At 41.9% G+C, this 20,948-nt stretch overlaps 1 pseudogene; it reads right to left on the reverse strand.

The window, feature by feature from the left end:
• Nucleotides 1–3,669: 3,669 nt before the first annotated feature.
• Nucleotides 3,670–5,023, reverse strand: LOC101413703 (ferritin light chain-like; annotated as a pseudogene).
• Between the last annotated feature and the right edge of the window lie 15,925 nt (nucleotides 5,024–20,948).

Below are 20,948 nucleotides of genomic sequence, written 5' to 3' on the forward strand. Positions count from 1 at the left end.
TCTGGAAACAGGCTCCTGAATGCTACACTGAAAATTGATAAATAAAATAATCAGTCGAAACAACAATCAGCCATCCACCTCATAGCTCCAAAAATAATTATGCAAAGTTAAGCAAGTTAAACTTTGTCATAAGGGGGGAATGATGTGGGCTATGTGTGGAAGGCTCTTTATCTCTTAAGAGATAACCTAAGCTGTCTGTGACTTGTGGGTGCGGAATGGTAAGAGGCTGCAATTCTGTCCTTGGTAACTATGGCAACGACTCTAGTCCCAGGAAACAGTTTAACAATGCAATGTCTATAAACTTTAAATATTCATGGGAAATGCTAACCAAATGGGCTAAAAGCTTATTTAAAATGTTTGAAGTCCATGCTAAAAGCTTCCCTAAGATGTGGAAGATATATGCTAATTCAAGCGTTTTGAAAACTGAAACAAAAGGACAATTTGGCCATTCCTCTCTGTATAAAAGGGATTCAAAAATCTTGTTCGGGTCTGCTCATCTGCAGAGGGGGTGTGGCCATGGCCTGGGGGCAGATCCAGTGCCATGCCCCCAAAGCCCCCTCCCCTGTCTTCCCCAAAGTACTACATGTCTGCACACCACATGGCGCTGGCCAAGACATTTTCCAACCACTTCACCTATGAGCCCCGGGAGGCAGACGTAGTGAGTGGATGTGGCCTCTGCAGTGACGGGCCCTGGGAGGCAGTGGCATGGATGGGAGTGGTCCCATGAATGCCAAGGGCAGCAGGACGCCAGGGCAGGGCTGTCGGGTGCCCGTGCACCACTCTGCGATGTGGGCCCATGCCCTTTTCACAGGCCCGAGTCTACCACTAACCGGGCCTGGCCTCGGTTCCCCCTTCCCCCTTGCAGTCCTGACAGTCAAGCCCACACCAGAGCGAGGACAAGGAGGAGAAGGCTGCCAAGGACCAGCACAACATCCGTGCCCTGGAGTGGCTGCACCACAACTCCTACACCTCTTCCAGCAGCGGGAGCAAGCACAGCTCAGGGGATATGGTGCCATCCACCTTGTTCAGCAACCCCAGGAAGCCCCTCATCCCTGCCAGCTCCCTGGGCGTGGAGCAAAACTAAGGCCCCTGACCCACACTTCCCCCTTGGAGGGCGGGTGCCTGCAGCATTGAACCTTAAGTCCACTGCACCTAAACCCTCTGTGGGGTCCACAGCCAAACCCCACTGCCATAGACTCCAGCACCCCCAGCAAAGGGCACAACTCCCCACACTCCAGAATCCATATTGTCGTGCCTTCCTCTGGTTCCAGAATGCATAATGTGTGCACTGGAGCTCCCCCAGGCTTTGCTGGGGTCCCGGAGGCCAGGAATCTGCCATTTTCCCTGCAGTGCCAGAGGTTTCAGTAATCCTTACCAGCTGTATTCCAGGCTGCACTTCTAGAGCTCTTTCTGGCTTGCAAATTCTAGACCCTGCAGAGTGTGCCATGCCCTAGCCTGGCCTGGGAGCCACCAAGCACTGGCTTCCCTGTAATGTCTCTACTAATGGGGCACTACATCGAGAGATGGACACTTTCAGGGACTTAAGATACCTGGATGCAGGGTACCTCCTTTTCAGCCCCAGAACTGAGGCTCCACCACAGGGCTCTCAGGTGTTCTCAGCTCCAGCCCCACCTGGGTGCTCAGCTTTGCCGGGAGATTCCTCCTCCCAGCCTCTACCCACTTTGTTAGGTCCAGTGCCCACACAGGTCCCATTGCCAAACACACCCACTTTGGCCAAGCAAGGAGTGGCAGAACCACTTGGTCCCTCATTCCTGCTAGAGAATACTCAGGATGCTTTCTGGCCTTTTCTGGACCAGACCCTACATGTTCCTTGAGTCTGAACAACCTCCCGTGACTCCAGACTCTGGTGACTCCATCCAGACTCCTGTGTCCTCCAGGGAAAACCCTCTGATGAGGACAGAACTGGCTGTGTTCCTCCCCTAATAGCTCAGTCCACCAGGAAACCACTTGCACTCTAGGCCCAGCTGCTGAGCCTAGAACCTTACCCTGTTGCCTCTGGTCTCCTTCCCATTGAGAGCTCAGCCCACTGGGTTCTAGACCCCCACATTTATCTCAAGGTTCTTCCATCTCCAAGATCTGGTGACAGGGAGGGCCCCCCTCATGTGTGCTGGTGCCCTGCTTGGTTTGAGGTTGTGGGTAGGGTGTGAGGGGTTGGAGGGTGGAATGGGTGTGATTGAAGTGTATCCAGAAATGAAAAAAAATAATCTCTGTTTAAGGATCCCAGGTGTCGTCCAACATGGGGGCTTGGTGGACCTCTATACAGGCCCCTCCCTCCTCTTGGTTTCAGATCCTCCAACCCTCCCCCTCTTGCTCACCCATGGGTCTCCAGTGCCTCATTTCATCCTGCTGTCCTGGAGAGATTTGGATTGATGGTTGGAATTCCAGTATTATTTCAAGGAAGGAAGGGCTCTTTTGTCTCCTTGGTGCTTGCAAGTGACAAACACATAGCTTAAGCTCTCTTTGGCAAGAAGGAGCTGTGTGATGAAGGAGGCTCTACAAAGGAGCCATTTAGCCACATGTGGCTACAGCACAGATGTAGGCCATTTCTGTCATGGCAGATAGATCAGGTGCACTGGCTTAACAAACCTTTTCAGGGTTCCACTGAGATGGCTCTAATATCAGGAAAAAAGACAAATCATTTTTCCTTATACTTCTAGGCTTACTAGGCCACATGTGCATTTCTGAGCACATCATCACAAATGAAGAGAACAGGAGGCTCTGAGTGAGGAGTCTTAGGTCCTAGGTCATCATCCTTGTGACAGACACAGGAGCCCCCACAACCAGATTGTATGTACAGAGAGCAAGAGGGCATGGTGCTGAGCAAAGGATACCTAGCCGCCACTTCCTGATTCCTCTTCTACCAAAAACCAAAGCCATGGGGGTCAGAGCTGACACAGCAGTTTGCTTGCTTACCCCAATGTGCTGCAAGCTACTTCAGTTCTCTTTTAGAGAATATGAACCCTACCTTCAGCTCTCCTTTCTCAACTAAGACCCAAAACCCCAGCTCAGCACTTCTTGTACATCATAAGGTCCCAGCTGCTAAGATCAATAGTTCTTGCTACCGAGTATGTGCTTTACTTTGGGAAAACCCTAATGTTCAAGACAGGCCTGATCACTTACAAGTCTGGGTGGGGACGGGTGAAGCTGCCCTCATAGCTAGTCTTATGTGCTTGCTTACCATATTTAATTTACATAGTAACTTCAATGTGCCCATATAATCTGGAAAGAACTACCTACCTCCCAGGGTTGAAACAGAAACAGTATCTCAGAGCTTGGCAGAGGCCTGGCCACATGATTACTCACTCAACAGGACCCCTTTATGGTTACTGTTACAGTGTAAAAACACTCAGCTTGCTTCCTGCTACCCACTTAGTTCAACCCTCCCTGGAGTAATAAATAGCTAGGCAAGAACTGGCTATAGCACATCACCCACAGCAGATGGTTCAAACCTTATAATTTCCTCACACAAGACACACACACCATCACCACCTGCGGAAAATGTTTTATTGTTTACACTTGGTTCAGGGCTTGTTAGAGGGCTGCAAGATGGCAGTTAGAAAGATGTCTCCTGGCTGGAGGGGCTCAGGCAGAAGCCTGAATGCTGGGCGAATAGAGCTCTCCCCAATGGTGTCTGGGCTCCAGAGGCTCCTAGTCATGCTTGAGGGTGAGCCTTTCAAAGAGATACTCACCCAGCCTGGCCTGCGGGACAGCAAGCCTGCAGAGATTCGTCAAGTGGTCACTTATCTTTCTGATCAGTTTCACCTCCTCATCAAGGAAATGGTTCTCCAGGAAGTCATCGAGCTGAGGATTAGAAGAGAAATGAAAAATTCTACTAAGACATAATATGAGACAATAGGTAACAATGTGACAGATGTGGGAAGCGAGGCATGGCAAGGAATTTCTCTGGAAATCAAAGGGAGTCAAGGCTTAGATTGGATGGTTCATCCCAAGGAAGGTCTGAATTTGGGTAGCCATGGAGGAGCAGATTAATTACATGGGGTTTTATGTTGGCAGATCCCAGGGCATGAAGATCCAAAAGGGCCCAGTTCAGGGCCTTCTCCAGGACAAGGGCAGCTTCCATGGCTTCCAGGGTATTACTCCATTCATTTTTGGAAGGCTTCTGTACATTAGAAAGAAAAAGGTTCAGTGCTTTCCACATGCATTTCCCATCAGTCCCAGGCGGGAAAGAGTGCAGAATGGATGTAGCCCCCAAGTGGATCTGCAAGCATCCTTGCATGACCCCCAGTCTCCTGCAACTACACCACTCCAGAGAGCACAGAGCTGCCTGGACGCCATGTCTTGTGAGAGCACCTCCACCTCAGCCACCATAAACAACCTACATAAAACTGAACTCAATGCCCCAGGAGACCAGATGGTGCCAAAAAGGCCAGAATGAAGGGACATGGTGCACACAGCCTGCTGGGAGGTGTAGCCTGCTGTCCACATGCCATTTACCTGCACATCCTGGAAGACAGCATGGCCACCACACCGGTTTTACATCTTCAAGAGATGCTCAGCACCCTTGTACTACTCCTTCACCAACTCACAGAAGAAATGGTCGACGCCCTTCAGGGCCCCATCATCACAGTCAAAATAGTAGCCCTGTGGGAAAAGATGGAGGAGACAATGGTCAGCATGAGGCACATCGAGGCGAGGTGGGCAGACTCCTCCATCTGACTAATCAGCAGTAGAAAGAAGGCACGTGCATGTGTAGAAGTGTGAAGGTATGCAGAGTTGGGGGAAACGTGGGCCAGGGGACTCCCAGGAAAGCTCACCAGAGAGAGGTAGGTGTAGGAGGCCTGCAGCTGCTGGTTTACCAGGCGGTTCACAGAGGCCTCCACATCGGTGGATAATTCTGACAGATTTGGGAGTTGATGGGTAGTTGACAATGAGGAGGTAACCACAAAAAAGTGGTGTTAGTTGGTCTGTGCAGTCGGGGATGGCCAAGAATTTGGTCCTGGAGGTTGCAACTGGAGAAGCCGTTGCAAGGTGATTGATGCATAGAAGGTGTGGGGAAGAGACCCTGGGTCTGTTCCATTCACACACTGTTGAAGCAAGAGACAGATCTGTGGGACTGCTAGGCACGATTTGGAGTGGTCTGGCCAGGACAGCACCTTTTGTAGCCAGGGCCCTATGGGGATGGGGTGGGTGGAGAGAGTAGCCAGCAAATCCTTGGCAGCAGGCGGTGGGAAATAGACACCACACGTGACCAATCCAGAGCAGATGGAGGACTCAAGGGCAACACCAGTGAGTGTACGGGGTGGGGGGAGTGTTTAAGTCATGCACAGGAGAATGATGTTGTGAAATGGGGAATTGGGGTGTGAGTGGGGAGGGTTGGTCTTGGTTTTCTTGGTGGGATGCATGGGTCCCCAGTGAGATTCTGGGAAGTCAAAAGTTTCTGGGAGTTGGGAGATTTATGGGGACATTGGGAATCCTGGGAGGTGATGATTCTGCAGTGGGGAGAGTGGCATAGGAATTCGGTGGGTTTCTGGGTTTGTCTCTGAGAGCATGGACTTGTCTGGAACCTGGGGGCCTTCCTCAGATGTGCGGAGGGAACCTCCAGATACCTGGGGTTTGCTCTGTGAGATAATGTGAGGATCATTGGGAAGTTTACAAGGCTGTTACAGGACATTTTTGGAACCCTGGGAACTCCCTAAAGTGGGGTGGTGGACCTTCACACAGAGATGAAGGTTTTATAGCCTTAGAGTTCACTATGGTGATGTGGGCTATGGATCGGCTTTTCTAGTGAAGCTTGGGCTGGGTGAAAAGTTAAACAGTGAAAACGGTCAGTGGAATCTTTTGTTATGGTGCTGAATTGTGAATGAATTTGCTTTATTCTAAATGTTAAGTGTTCTAAGGTTTATGATGGTTGTGGGGGCAGCCATGCTGAATATATATATATACATAGAACTTGTGGGTCAGATTAGTGACCTTTGTGCTTCTGTTTGTTTCAGCTCAATGCTAGTGTTTGAGTTGTGTGGTTATGTAAAGTAGAATTTATTTGAGCTGGAACCCTCCCTTGCTATTGGCAAGGGGGTGAAATGATTATGGGGCAAAACTGAGGAGTCTGAATATTTGCAGAGTCTGGATGTTTGTGCATGCACTGCTGTCTTGTCTCTGGTCTGCCCTTTTGCCAGGGTTTGGGTCCACACCATGCATTCAAGTTTATTGGGGTTGCCCCTGTCAGGGTGGCTGGGTCCCTGGGAGGGTTGCCAAATTTGTGGAGGTTCTGTCTGCCTCTTTGGCAGAAAGCTGGAAAGGGGGGAGCAGCTTTCCCCTTTCCAGTGAGTCCACACATTCTACTCACAAGCTGCATTCTTATTTGATTGTTGTGCACCTGACTGCCTAAAAGAGGGGGGGAGAGTGAAGGGGATGAAAAGCAGAATCAAAATAAATGCAGAAAAATTTCCTCACTAGGGTGTCAAGGCCAAAATCTCTCTGTAAGATTGTAGAAATGCTTTGGAATGTTTTAGAACTGTAAAATTGTCTGAAGAAAATAGGCTATGGCTTAACTCTATAGACCGCTAATCACTTGATAGCCTTTTCAATGGTCTGGCTGGAAACTTCAGAGTTGTGAAACTACAGAGGGAAAAGAAAAAAAGGAATGAAACGCCTTTTTAAAATCTATTTTTGGCTTTTGTCTGTTGCTGGCACCTAAGAATTCATGGTTAAAAAAGTAAAAAGGTGGTTTAAAATGCATCTTTCACTGCCAATACTCTCTTGCTGGTGAATTAAATGCATAACTTGCAGGTAAGAATTTGTTCCATTACTAAGAAAAGGCAGGACTTCAAAGAATTGTTACAAATAAATTCTTGTAGCTTAATTAATAAAGGTATCCATTCAATTTAAGGTTAAAAAATAATAAAAGCTTTAACTGAGTTAAGATAATTTATAAATGCATTTATTATAAAACAGTGGAAAGATAATAACTGAAATTATTGCTGGGTGAATTTAACCTGAAACTATTATTTAAGTGTAAACTCTAAACTAAACTTTCCTTTGTTTATTGTTACTTCAAACATAACTTCACCCCTTGCTTTGCCTATGGTTATTTCATAATAGCTTCGGCCCCTGCAGTCCAGAGAAAAGCTGGGACATCCCTGTCTCCTGTCCTGGTATTAGTGTGGTAGAGAAGTCGGGTGTGTGCTGTATTGAAGATCAGGACATGAGAACTCTGAGCAGGAAGTTGGTTTATTCATTTTTCGGTCCCTTTTATACAGAGGATAAAATTAGGGAGACAAAGGGTGAATGTATGAAAACAGACCTTTGGTTATTTTCTTCAGTGTTTGATCTGAGTATCAGAAACGTTAATTCCCCCAAGTGAGTTGCATATTCCCCACATTCCAAGGCAGCTTGGATTTAGCATATCTTCCACAGCTTGGATTTAGGGTTTTTATGAGTTCTAGCTGGATGGACGGATTTTCACATAATAGGGTTTGATATTTAAGCAGGCAGCTGTTTGTAAGTCAATGTGTTCCTTGGGCTTCTAAGATTGTGATTACTGCATGCAGTACCCAGACAATTATAGGCAGGCCAAGACTTAATTGTATAGCTTCTACTGTAAGTATGGCTGCAGCTGCAATGGCTTGCAAACATGAGGGCCATACCTGGGCTACATTGTCAAGTTGTTTGAACAGACACTCTACAGGATTTTGCCAGGAATCGAAATATTGAGTGAGAACTCATACTGCGATGCTTTGGCAATTGTGAATGTAGAGGTAGAACAGCTTAGTGAAGTCTGGAAGTCTGAGGCTTGATGCTCCCCTTAGAGCTTTTTTGAGAGCAGTGAAAGCGTTTTTCTGTGGCTGTCCAAGGACAGGGGATCATGTTCCCCCCTTTTGTGACTTTGTATTAAGGGCATGGGAGGAGCTCAAAATTGGGGATCCAATTGTGGCAGAATCCAGCTGTCCCAAGGAACTCTCACAGCTTCTGGTGGGTATTAGACTCAGGGAGACTACAGAGTGCTTTCTTTCTTTCAAGTCCCAATTCACGGCACCCCTGCGTTATTTTATAATATAGATATTTGACATGAGGTAGGCAGATTTGGGCTTTTATATTAGACACCAGATAGACTTTTTGCTGTAGATGCTTTAAAAGAGCATGGGTTCCACCAGCGCAGTCTGAGAAAGAGGTCATCTACATATTGGAGGATAAAACAGTTATGACTCCCTGCTTTAAAGGATTTGAGATCACTGGCCAGGGCTTGTCCAAAAATAGTGGGTGCATTTTCAAATCCTTGAGGCAATCACGTCCATGTTAGCTGCTGCCTTTCACCTGATGTTGGATTTTCCCATATAAAGGTAAAAATTGGCTAGCTCTGGGGTGCTACCAGAATGCAGAAGAGGACATCCTTAAGATCTAGACATGAAAAGTAGATTGCCATTGAGGGTATTAACCTGAGAAGAATATATGGATTAGAAACCGCAGAATGAAGGGTTATTACTGATGAATTAAGTGCTCGTGAATCCTAACTGGGTGGTAATCTCCATCAGCCTTTTTAACTGGGAATAGTGAGGTGTTCCACAGAGACTGGCACAGCCTCAATATGCCCTCATTCAACAATCTCTGAATTAGTAGCTGGACTTTTTCTTGTGCTTCACATGGAACTGGATATTTTCTTATGCTTACTGGACTGGCCTTAGGCTTTATTTCAATAATAACTGGAGGAATGTCATGTGCCATCCCCAATGGGTTACCCTCTGCCCATACTTCAGGCACATCTTCAAAGGGCAGCTGCATGGCCATGGATTGGCCAGTCTCACTGAGGCAATACAGTCTCCATTCCTCCTGCAGAGGAAGAGTTAGCACTGTTTTTTGAAGGTCTTGTGGCCCTCCTGTCAGTGTGGATTGCCCTGTGTCATCAAAGGTAATTTGAGCCTGCAGTGTAGACAGCAGGTCTCAATCCAGGAGGGGGACTGGGCACTCTGGAAGAGAAAGGAATTCGTGAGTGACCTCCTTTCCCCCAATGTATAGTTCCTGGATTTATGGAAAGGCAATTGGCACTTTTGCCACTTGCCCCTATGATGGCCGCTTTGATGTGGGATATTGGTGGGAGGCTCTTTGTCTCTTAAGAGATAACCTAAGCTGTCTGTGACTTGTGGGTGTGGGATATTAAGAGGCTGCAGTGCGGCCCTTGGTGACCATGGCAATGACTCCAATCCCAGGAAACATTTTATCAATGTAAACTCTATAAAGTTTGAGTATTCAGGCTAAATGCAAACCAAGATAAGCTAAAAGCTTATCTAAAATGTTTGACGTGCATGCTAAAAGCTAACCTAGGATGTGGAAGATATATGCTAATTCAAGCCTATTGAGAACTGAAACAAAGGGACCATTTGGCCTTTCCTCTCCATATAAAAGGAGCTTGAAATTCTTGCTCAGGTCTCGGGATTGAAACACAAAGCTCCCGATTCTGGCCAGCAGTCAATAAACCATTTTTCCTTTTCAAAATCATTCCTGAGACCTGACCTTTCCATACACAAATAATTGAACCTAGTATCAAATTCTACAACATTTTGGGGGGCTCTCCAGGGATTGTAAACGAAGGCCAGAGACTGTAGCATTCTACTGCCCCTTCCAATTCCCTGAGAAAGCCGTGAGGGCTAAGGTGAACCCCAAATCTGTGTGCCCCTGGATTAAATTTAATCCAGAAAAGATGTGGGCTCCACCAGAACCTTTCTGATGAAAATTGAGGGAAATAGAGTGTCTGAAGAGAAAGACTCTAGGAACCTAAAAGAACTCTGAACATGGGAGAAGATAAGCCTCCCCAGGTGAACACAATCTGGAAAGCACTAGCTCTAATTGCTAGGAGGGGGAGGCTGATCACCTCCCAAGAGAACTCTAGTAGCCCCAGAAATTTGGGGGTAAGCCATTCTCTCTAGCTCTGGAAAAGGGAGAAAAACTGGGAAAAAGCCCTGGTGTTTTGGGTTTGTCTAACTGCATGTTAGAATCTGGTACTGGTCTTACATCCACTGAAGGAGTGGAGGCTTGATTATAATAGGAAGGGCTTTTTATAGTTTGAGTCCTAACATCCTGGAAATTGGTCTGGATTTAAAAAAAAAAAACGTAGGATACAGGAAAATGGATCAGCTTTTCTAGTGAAGCTTGGTCTGGGAGTAAAGTTAAACAGTGAAAAAGGTCAGCTGAAATCTTTTGTTATGGTGCTGAATTGTGAATGAAATCACTTCATACCAATTGTTAATGTTAAGTGTTCTATCTAAAGTTTGTGATGGCTGTGGGGGGCAGCCATGCTGGGGAAAAAAAATATATATATATATAATTGTATGTCAGATTATTAACATTTAGGCTTCTGCCTGTTTCAGCTCAATGCTGGTGTTGGAGTTGTGTGATTATGTAAAGTAGAATTTAATTAAGCTGGAACCATCATTGGCAAGGGGGTGAATTGATTATAGAGCAAAACTGCAGAGGCTGGATGTTTGCAGAACCTGGATGTTTGTGCATGCACTGCTGCCTTGTCTCTGGTCCACCCCTTTGCCAGGGCTTGGACACCATCTGTGTCTGCGGCCCACACCCAAATTTGTTGGGGCTGCCCCACTCAGGGTGGCTGGGTCCCCAGGAGGGCTGCCAGATTTGAATAAATTCTGTTTGCCCATTTTCGCAGAAAGCTGGAAAGGGGGGAGTGGCTTGCCCTTATCCAGTAAGTCCACACCTTCCACTCATAAGCCACATTCCTATTTGATTGTTGTGCACCCGACTGCCCGGAAGTGGGGAAAGTGAAGGAGGCAAAACAGAATCAAAATAAATGCAGTAAAATTCCCTCCCTACAGTGTCAAGGCCAAAATTTCTCTCTCTGTAAGACTGTAGAAATACTTTGGAATATTAGAGTTGTAAATTCAATTAAAGAAAGGAGGCTGTCACTTGAAACAACATAAATTAATAAAGAAAGATTTTTTTAAAACAAGCTCTATTCTAATGGTAAAAAATTAAATAAGCCCTTATATTAATACATAGGTTTAAATGTTAATAAGATATCTACTATGATAAAAATTGTAAGTCTTGATTAACAAAATTACTATGTCTTTTCATAAAAATTGTTCTTGCCTAGATTGAAATGAATAGTTTATTTTTCTTCACAGGATAAAATGAAGGACATAAAACTTAAATGAAAATTAAAGAAGGTTAAAAGTTTTTGAGAATGCTGGCTGAAATTAGTAAGTTTTTTCTAAAAGGTGTGTTTTGTCCTAAAGTAGGATGGCTAATTTTCATAAACTCTTGAAACTTAAATGTATGTGGCAAGTTGTAGAAGGTATTGTGGTAACTTTAAGTAAAGAAAAGTGTTCTGTGAAATTAAAATTTGTCTTAAAATAATATACTCTACATGGTTATAAATAATTATAGAAAGTTTAATAAAGTATTGTTTAAATTTAGGTGTTTAAATGGCCAATTCCAAAAAGTCATTATTAAATAAAAACTGAATTGATAATAATAATAAAAGTTAATTTTATAACAGGAAAACTTGTCATCAGCCAGCCTCCCCTGCCAACTTGCTTCTAAAAAACTCTTTCTTGTATTACATGCTATGAAGTATTTAAAGTGAAGAAAAGTTAATTATTTTAACAAGCTGGTTTAGTGTTAAAGGCATTTACATATTGTAAGAATTTTGCCTGGTAACTTAGTATGTAAGATAAATGGAATGTGTTTTTATTGTTAAGGAAACAGGAGATAACTTTGTCCTAAGATAAAATGATCGATTATTGAGAAAGAGTAGACTGTAGGACAAAACCTGAATGAATACTGAAAGTGTAGAAGGTTTGTGGAAAAGAAATTTTTATGATTAAAATTCGGTAAGATTTGATAGGTCTATCTATAAAGTTTTAAAATCTTTAGTATCAAGTAGCATGTATCAAAGTTAAAATTTTGTTCACTCTCAAAGTCTCTCAAGTAATTAGTTTGTTTGGATAAAACTTTCCTGAATAATCAGTATACAAAAAGGTCTGTTTTATCAAATTAGCTTCTTGTGCTTTAACCTCATCATTTCCTCAGTGTTTGAAAAAAGGGTCTTATCTCTTTTAAAGGAAAATAATGTCCAAACCTGCTTTCTAAAAATCAAATCCTGAAAAGTAGCTATTTATTTCAAACTAATTACAAGAGATTTGTTCTTTTACCTTAAAAGAAAAATTAGAGTAATAGTTAAGTTCATTTAATATGTTAGTAGTCACATGAAAAGTGTATAAAAGTGTTATAAAATCAACAGGTTTTAAAAAATTAATAAAAGCTGTAACTGAGTTAAGATCATTTATAAATGCATTTATATTCTAAAACAGCAGAAACATATTAACTGAAATTATAGCTGGGTGAATTTAGCCTGCAACTATTATTTAAGTGTAATTTCTAAACTAATCTTACCTTCATTCATGGTTGCTTCAAGCCTAGCCTCACACCTTGCCCTTGCCTGTGGTTGTTTCATAACAGTTCCTGTCCTACTGGTATTAGTAATGATTCTTTCTCTCATGAATCTAAGTGTGGACTGGATTGCTGTCTGGTGGAAATCTTAGCCCTTGGGTTTAAAGGACCACTGCAACTTTATTATCTCCAAGGAATGGGGGAATAAAGGGAGTTCCAGCCTTGACTGTCAGTGTTCCTAGGAGTGGCAATTCATGAGAGAACCCAGTTTCTCTTCCTGAGGCTTCAAAGAGCCTCAATTAATATACATAGAATTAGTCTTGTTGCTTATCATCATCTCCATGCCTTGACTGTCAGTGTTCCTGGGAGTGGCAATTCATGAGAGAAACCAGTTGGTCTTCCTGAGGCTTCCAAGAGTCTCAGTGAATATATATAGAATTAGTCTTGTTGCTTATCAAAATTCTGCTAAATTCAAGGTAAAATATAAAGTTCTGAAACAAAAGGGAATTGCGTAGGAGCATTGGGAACATTTTGGTTACAAGCCATTACTTAAGAAACAAAATTCTTGTATAAAACTGCATGGTCATAGTGTAAAACTGCACACTCACCGTGCAAATTAAGAAAAGTTTCAGGAGTCTTTGAAATGTTTAGCAGTCACACTTATTTTGTGAAAAATGGAAGTTTTAAATAATTAAAGTTATGTTTTTGTGTCAAACTCTTCATGTCTGCCTATTTGCTCAAATTGTTGAGGTTAAATATGCAGTTATATATGTGAATAAATATTCTTGGAGCCCAAATTAGAGTAAGTAGAATGAAAAAGTCATATAGAAATCTTAATATAGAAACTATTGGGAAAGGGCCTCTTCTTTGCAAGAGCTTTGAAGGCAAGACTAGGTGTGGCAGATTAAATCTGTCTACTATGCTAGAGAATTAAGAGTCAGTTTGCCCTATAATTTCCCAGTTTAAACCTTTTGTCAGCTGTAAAATGTACAAAACAAAGATTAGTTTAGTTTTCACATAAAGGAAGAAAATATTGATTAATGTAACCTGGCAGCCTATTGCTTCAGTCTCCCACCCCGGGTTAAACAGCAACAATGGAAACCAGCTTAACCCAGTCCTAAAGGCAATAAAAAGATGCCCAAGAAAGAGCTCAGTCAATACCTATTCAGCACTAAATTCCATTCCTTATTTGACAAAGTGGAGCAGATAAAAACTAAAATGGTTGGAATGTGATAGAGGAAGCGGGTAAGTCACAAAATTTGCCCGGGAAAGATAGATCTTCTCAGATAGGCTGTAACTTCTGAATTAGCCAATCTATAGAGAAACAGAGAAAGCACTTGTGTGCTAAGGTTATGGGTATAAACTCTGTCATTTTCCTTTGTTCATGGCACCAGCCATGTTTCCTGGCTGTGTCCCCCTTCTTGCAAGATTGAAAATAAATTCTTTTCTTCTCCACAATTGGGTGAGCCTTATTTTCTTCAAAAAGAAGATTTCTTTCCAGCAAAAATAATGGTGATTAGTGGCTCTATTAACAAATCTCAGTAAGTAAAGAAAAGTCCATCATAACTATGGAGAGATCTTTCCTGGATTATGATTAAACAAATAAAGTAATTTTGTAATGTGTTTTAAAACTTGGTAGTATGCTTTTAAAAATTATTCATTTTCATAACTTAAACAAAGAAAAGAAGATTTTAGCTTCCTGTAAGGAAAAAAGAAAACATTTCTTGCATAAACTATAATAGTTTCAATCTTATTGAACTTCAGTGTAATCTCCCATAGTTAACTTATAAACTAAATTAACGTTATATGTACAAAATCTTTAAAGTAATGGAAATTGTAAGTTCACATTGGTGAAATTAGGCTAAAGAAAAACGATTGTATATATGCTCTCTTAAATAAAGTAAATTTATTTGGTTGGTAATTGTAATTTAATGAGTTTATTTAAACATGAGGTGGCTAGTCAATGTGGTTATAGTCAATTAAAGGGTTGGTAAAACACCTTCCAAACTGAAAAAGTTTAAATAGTTCTAGTTCTAGAAGTCATTGTTAACTAAAAACTTAGATTGGTATTGGTTACAAAAAAATAACTTCATGATAATAAAACCTGTCTGAAGGGCATCAAAAGTTGCATATTTAAGTAAATGATAATAAAACATTATCTTGATTCCATTGAGAATCTTCTGTTTTCCTTTTAACAATGAAAAATAATTTTTCCCTCTATTACTAAAGTAAAGTACCTACTGTAATCTTCATGGTAAAATTGTGCAAGTAAACAGTAATTTGATAATATGCGTTGCTTTAAATTGCTTGAAATATATATATATATATATAAACAAGGAATAAATTTTACATTGTCAAACTCTTTTGTGCATTCCAACAAGGCCTTGGATACATTACAAGTTGCCTCTCCATGTGAGTTATTGGCTACCCTGGTCACTAACCACTCAATTAGAAATATTTGCTATATCAGCCTCTGGTTCTGCTCCTGAAGTTGATGGAAACTACGATGCAGTTTCAAGTTCCTGCAGCAACCAATTATAACTCAGTACACCCAAGTGACAATGGAAATCACCTCCAGACTGGCAATGTTCCAGAGTGCCAGAGAGCACTATGCACCAAGCTGGTAAAATACTGGAAACTCTCTCTAGAATCAACAATGCTGCAACTTGCTCACTGTGAAGAACATGCTAAATGGAGCCAGGATACAAGGATTTTGTAAGTAAAACTTAAACACAATTGGCATTATGGCCTGCCCCCATGGAGAGAGAACATGTAAAGCATTAGAGACCTGAAACTTAAAACTATTAATTGCAACTCTTAATCTTTTGCATTAAGTAATACATTAATTAATATTAAGTGCTGTACTCTTATCCTGTACTAAATATATGCCTAATAATTATAACATTATCTTTTCTATTTAAAGGACAAAAGTATATTAGACATGTTAAATTCCTAGTAGATTCATTTTCTAAACAGTTAATAAACATGTCTAAAGAATAAAGTGGCAGTCTCAGCCAGACTCAGTCAACTTACTATATTCTACTGTACTCTACTGTGTAGGAAAAATGAGGCTTGCTTGCTAATAATGAGCCACCTATTGAACAAGTCAAAATTATCAGAAATTGTACAATTAAAACCCAAATGTAAAAAAAACACCTTTATACTGTAGTTTGGATCACTCCCACAGCTAAAAATTAAGAAAATTTCCAACCTGGTGTACTAATCCTGAATGAAACCCACTGCCCAAAGGGTTCCTGTTCACCAAGAGCATCTGACAGAGCACATGAGTGCAAATCATTTAACAGCTTGAAATGTGTCTTCAATAAAAGCTAAGTATCTATTGCAATTTTTCTCTAAAAATAAATAACTGAGAAAAAAAAATATATATATACTGCTCACACAAGCTTTTTAAAAGGAGTGCCATCTTTATAAGCACCTTATCTTGTCTACCTCTGTAATCCAATGTCCTCTTTTAAAAACACGTATTACAAATTTTATTTGAGTTTGTTTCTTTCAGAGTGAAAGTCTTATTAACCATATGAAAACTTCATCCAACTTCGTACAGAAGGCCAGACCCATCTTCCTCCAGTTAAAATAGAGTTTTACACCTTGTTAGGCAATAACTACAGCCCATGGCCACCGGGAAGCAGTTACAGAAAAGAGATCATTTCCTTTCACCACCCCTTTAAGATTAAAGATGTAAAGTCTTTAAGGGTAAAACAAATTAATAGATGGATCTAGAGCCTGACTGAAAATCTACATAGGCACCAGTGGCCCTGAGATGACAGCAGAGGGGCCCCTGCCCCAAAATTCTACTGTCCGGTGTGAAAACTTCTAAACATCTGGAAACAGGCTCCTGAATGCTACACTGAAAATTTATAAGTAAAATAATCATGGTGGCGGAATTGGCCCAGTGGTGAGGGCATCCGTCTACCACATAGGAGGACTGCGGTTCAAACCCCGATCCTCCTTGACCCATGTGCAACTGGCCCATGCACAATGCTGATGAATGCAAGGAGTGTCATGTCATGTAGTGGTGTCCCCCACATAGGGGAGACCCATGCACAAGGAGTGCGCCCCATAAGGAGAGCCACCCAGCATGAAAGAAAGTGCAGCCTGCCCAGGAATGGTGCCCCTCACACAGAGAGCTGACACAACAAGATGATGCAACCAAAAGAAACACAAATTCCTGTGCTGCTGACAACAACAGAAACGGACAAAGAAGACACAACAAATAGACACAGTGAACAGAAAACCAGGGTGGGGGGAGAAAGGGGAGAGAAATAAATAAATAAATCTTTAAAGAAATAAAATAATCTATCAAAATAAGAAACAGACATCCACCTCATAGCTCCAACAATAATTATGCCAAAGCTTAGCAAGCTAAAATTTGAAATAAGGGGGAAATGATGTGGGCTATGGGTGGGAGGCTCTTTATCTCTTAAGAGATAACCTAAGCTGTCTGTGAGTTGTGGGTGTGGGAAAGTACAAGGGAGCAGTCCTGCCCTTGGTAACCATTGCAACTACTCCAGTCCCAGGAAACAGTTTAAAAATGCAGTCTATAAACTTTCAATATTCAGGAGAAATGCAAACCAAATGGGCTAAAAGCTTATTTGGAATGTTTGAAGTCCATGCTAGAAGTTTATTTAAGATGTGGAAGATATATGCTAATTCAAGCCTATTGAGAACTGAAACAAAAGGACTATTTGGTCTTTACTGTCTGTATAAAAGTGACTCAAAAATCTAGTTTGGAGATCGGGATTGAAACAAAACTCCCGAGTCTGGCCGGCCATCAGTAAACCATTTTTCCTTCTCAAATTCATTCCTGAGTACTGGCCTCTCTATACGCAAATAATTGAACATAGTATCTACTTCTACAACATTTCTGGGGGCTCATCTAGGACTGAAAATGAAGGCCAGAGATGGTAGCATTTTGCTGTCCCTTCCAATTCCTTGAGGAAGGGGGGAAGACTCGGGTGAACCACAAATCTGGGCACCCCTGGATTAAATTTAATCCAGAAGAGATGAGGACTCCACCAGAATTTTCCAGATGAAAATCAAGGGCAATGGAAGGTCTGAAGAAAAAGTTTCTGGGAATGAAAAAGAACTCTGAACATGGAAGAAGATAAGATTCCCCAGGTGAACACAGTCGGGAGGCCCTAGCTCTAATTTCTAGGAAGGTGAGGCTGCTCACCTCCCAAGAGAACCCTAGTAGCCCTAGAAAATTGGAGGGAAACTGTTCTCTCTAGGTCTGGAAAAAGGAGAAAAATGGGGGAAAAGCTTAGGTGTTTTGGGTCTCTCTAACCGCATGTTAGAATCTGGTACTGGTCTTATATCCCCTGAAGGAGTGGAGGCTTGATTATAATAGGAAGGGCTGTTTATAGGTTCGAGTCCTAACATCTTGGAAATTGGTCTCTATTTTTTTTAAAAATTTGGTTACAGGAAAATGGATAGGCTTTTCTAGTGAAGCTTGGTCTCAGAGTAAAGTTAAACAGTGAAAAAGGTCAGTTGGAATCTTTTGTTATGGCTCTGAATTGTGAATGTGTTCACTTTATATGAAATGTTAAGTGTTCTAAGGTTTGTTATGGTTGTGCAGGCAGCCATGCTGAAAAAAATATATATATATATATAGAACTTCTGGGTCAGATTAGTGACCGTTGTGCTTCTCTCTGTGTCAGCTCAATGCTAATGTTACAGTTGTGTGGTTATGTAAAGTATAATTTAGTTGAGCTGGAACCCCCCCCATGCCATTGGCAAGGGGGTGAAATGATTATGAGGCAAAACTGAGGAGTCTGAATGTTTGCAGAGTCTAGATGTTTGTGCATGCTCTGCTGTCCTGTCTCTGGTCTGCCCCTTTGCTGGGGTTTGGAGGCCGTATGTGTCTGTGCCATGCACCCATGTTTATTGGGGCTGCCCAAGTCAGGGTGGCTGGGTCCCCGGGAGGGTTGTGAAATTTGAGTAGGTTCTGTCTGCCCATCTTGGCAGAAAGCTCAAAAGGGGGGAGTGGCTTGTCCCTTTCCAGTGAGTCCACACCTTCTATTCATTAGCTGCATTCCTATTTGATTGTTGAGCACCCAGCTGCCTGGAAGGGGGGGAAGTGAAGGTGGTGAAAAGCAGAATCAAAATAAATGCAGTAAAATCCCCTCACTAGGGTGTCAAGGCCAAAATCTCTCTCTCTATAAGACTGTAGAAATACTTTGGAAAGTTTTAGACCTTTAAAATCGTCTGAAGAAAAGATGCTATGACTTGAAACAATAGAGCACTAATCACTTGATAGCCTTTTCAGTGGTCTGGCTGGAAACTTCACGGTTGTAAATCTACCGAGGGAAAAGAAAAAAAATGAATGAAATGCCACTTTAATATTTTTTCATGCTACAAAAATTTATTTTTTTCCCTGGGGCTGTTTTTTGGATTTATTTATTTTTTATATATTACATTTATAAAATATGATGTCCCCATAGACCCCCACCCCCCTCACTCCACTCCTTTCCCCATAGCAACTATCTCATTCATCATCATGAGACATTCATTGCATTTGCTGAATATATCTCTGATCATGAAACGCCACTTTAAAAGGTATGTTTGGCTTTTGTCAGTTGCTGGTGCCTAAGAATTCATGGTAAAAATGTAAAAAGGTAGTTTAAAATTAATCTTTAAATGCCAATACTCTCTTACTGGTGAATTAAATACATAACTTGCAGATGAGAATTTGTTCCATTACTAAAAAATGGCAGGACATCAAAGAATTGTTATTAATAAAATTCTTGTAGCTTAATTAATAAAGATATCTAATTCACCTTAAGGTTAAAAAATTAATAAAAACTGTAACTGAGTTAAGATCATTTATAAATGCATTTATATAATAAAACAGCAGAAAGATAATAACTGAAATTATAGCTGGGTGAATTTAGCCTGAAACTATTATTTAAGTGTAAATTCTAAATGAACCTTTCCTTTGTTTATGGTTACTTCAAGCCTAAGTTCACCCCTTGCCTTTGCCTATGGCTATTTCATAATAGCTTCTGCCCCTACAGTCCAGAGAAGAGCTGGGTCGTCCCTGTCTCCTGTCCTGATATTTGTATTGTAGAGAAGTCGGGTGTGCCTGGTATTGAAGGCCAAGACATGAAAACTCTGGGAAGGAAGTTGGTTTATTTCGACCAGCCAGACTCAGCGGACTCTTGTCCTAATAAAAACTGAGCCCCAAATAGCATTTTTTGGTCCCTTTTATACAGAGGACAAAATTAGAGAGACAAAGGGTAATGGTATGCAAACAGACCTTTGGTTTGTTTCTTCAGAGTTTGATCTGAGTATCAGATTGGTTATTTCCCCCAGGTCAATTGCTTATTCCCCTCATTCCAAACCAGCTTGGATTTAGCATATCTTCCACACGTTGGATTTAGGGTTTTTACAAGTTCCAGCTGGATGGATGGATTTTCACATAATAGGGTTTGATATTTTAGCAGGTGGCTGTTAGTAAGCCAATGTATTCCTTTGGCTTCTAAGTTTGTGATTACTGCATGCGGAATCCAGACAATTATAGGCTGCCCAAGATTTAATTGTATAGCTTCTACTGTAAGCATGGCTGCAGGTGCTACGGCTTGCAAACTTGAGAGCCATTCCTGGGCTACAGTGTCCAAGTGGTTGGATAGATACACTACAGGTATTTGCCAGGAACCGAGGTATTTAGTACTCTACTGTGATGCTTTGTCAGTTGTGAATATAGAGGTAGAATGGCTTAGTGAGTTCTGGAAGTCCGAGGCTCAGTACTTCCATTAGAGATTGTTTGAGAGCAGTGAAAGCATTTTTCCATGGGCTTTCCCAGAGCAGGTGTTCATGATCCGCCCCCCCCCCCCCTTTATGGCTTCATATAAAGGGCACGTGAGGATCCCAAAATTGGTGATCCAATTGTGGCAGAATCCAGCTACATCAAGGAACTCTCACAGCTTCCGGTGGGTATTAAGCTCAGGGAGACTACAGAGTGGTTTCTTTCAAGTCCCAATTCATGTCACCCTTGCAGTATTTTATAACCTAGATATTTGACCCGAGGTAGGCAGATTTGGGCTTTTTTTTAGACACCTGATAGCCTTTTTTTGTAGATGATTTAAAAGAGCATGGGTTCCACCAGCACAGTCTTGACAGGTGGGACTTCCGAGAATGAGGTCATCTACATATTTCAGGGGAAAGCAGTTATGGCTTCCTGCTTTAAAGGTCTTGAGATCACTGGCCAGGGTTTGTCCGAAAATAGTGGGTGCACTTTTAAATCCTTGAGGAAATTGCGTCCATGTTACCTGCTGCCTATCATCTGAGTTTGAATTTTCCCATGTAAAGACAAAAATTGGCTGGCTCTGGGGTGCTACCCAAATGCAGAAGAAGGCATCCTTAAGATCTAGGCATGAAAAGTAGATTGCCAATGAGGGTATTAAGCTGGGAAGAGTATAAGGATTAGAAACCGCAGCATGAAGGGTTATTACTGCAGAATTAACTGCTGGTAAATCCAGGACTGTGTGGTTATCTCCATCAAACTTTTTAACTGGGAAGAGAGGGGTGTTCCATGGAGACTGTCA

The sequence above is a fragment of the Dasypus novemcinctus genome, unplaced genomic scaffold (genome assembly GCF_030445035.2).
Source record: "Dasypus novemcinctus isolate mDasNov1 unplaced genomic scaffold, mDasNov1.1.hap2 scaffold_106, whole genome shotgun sequence".
Classification (NCBI taxonomy): Eukaryota; Metazoa; Chordata; class Mammalia; order Cingulata; family Dasypodidae; genus Dasypus; species Dasypus novemcinctus.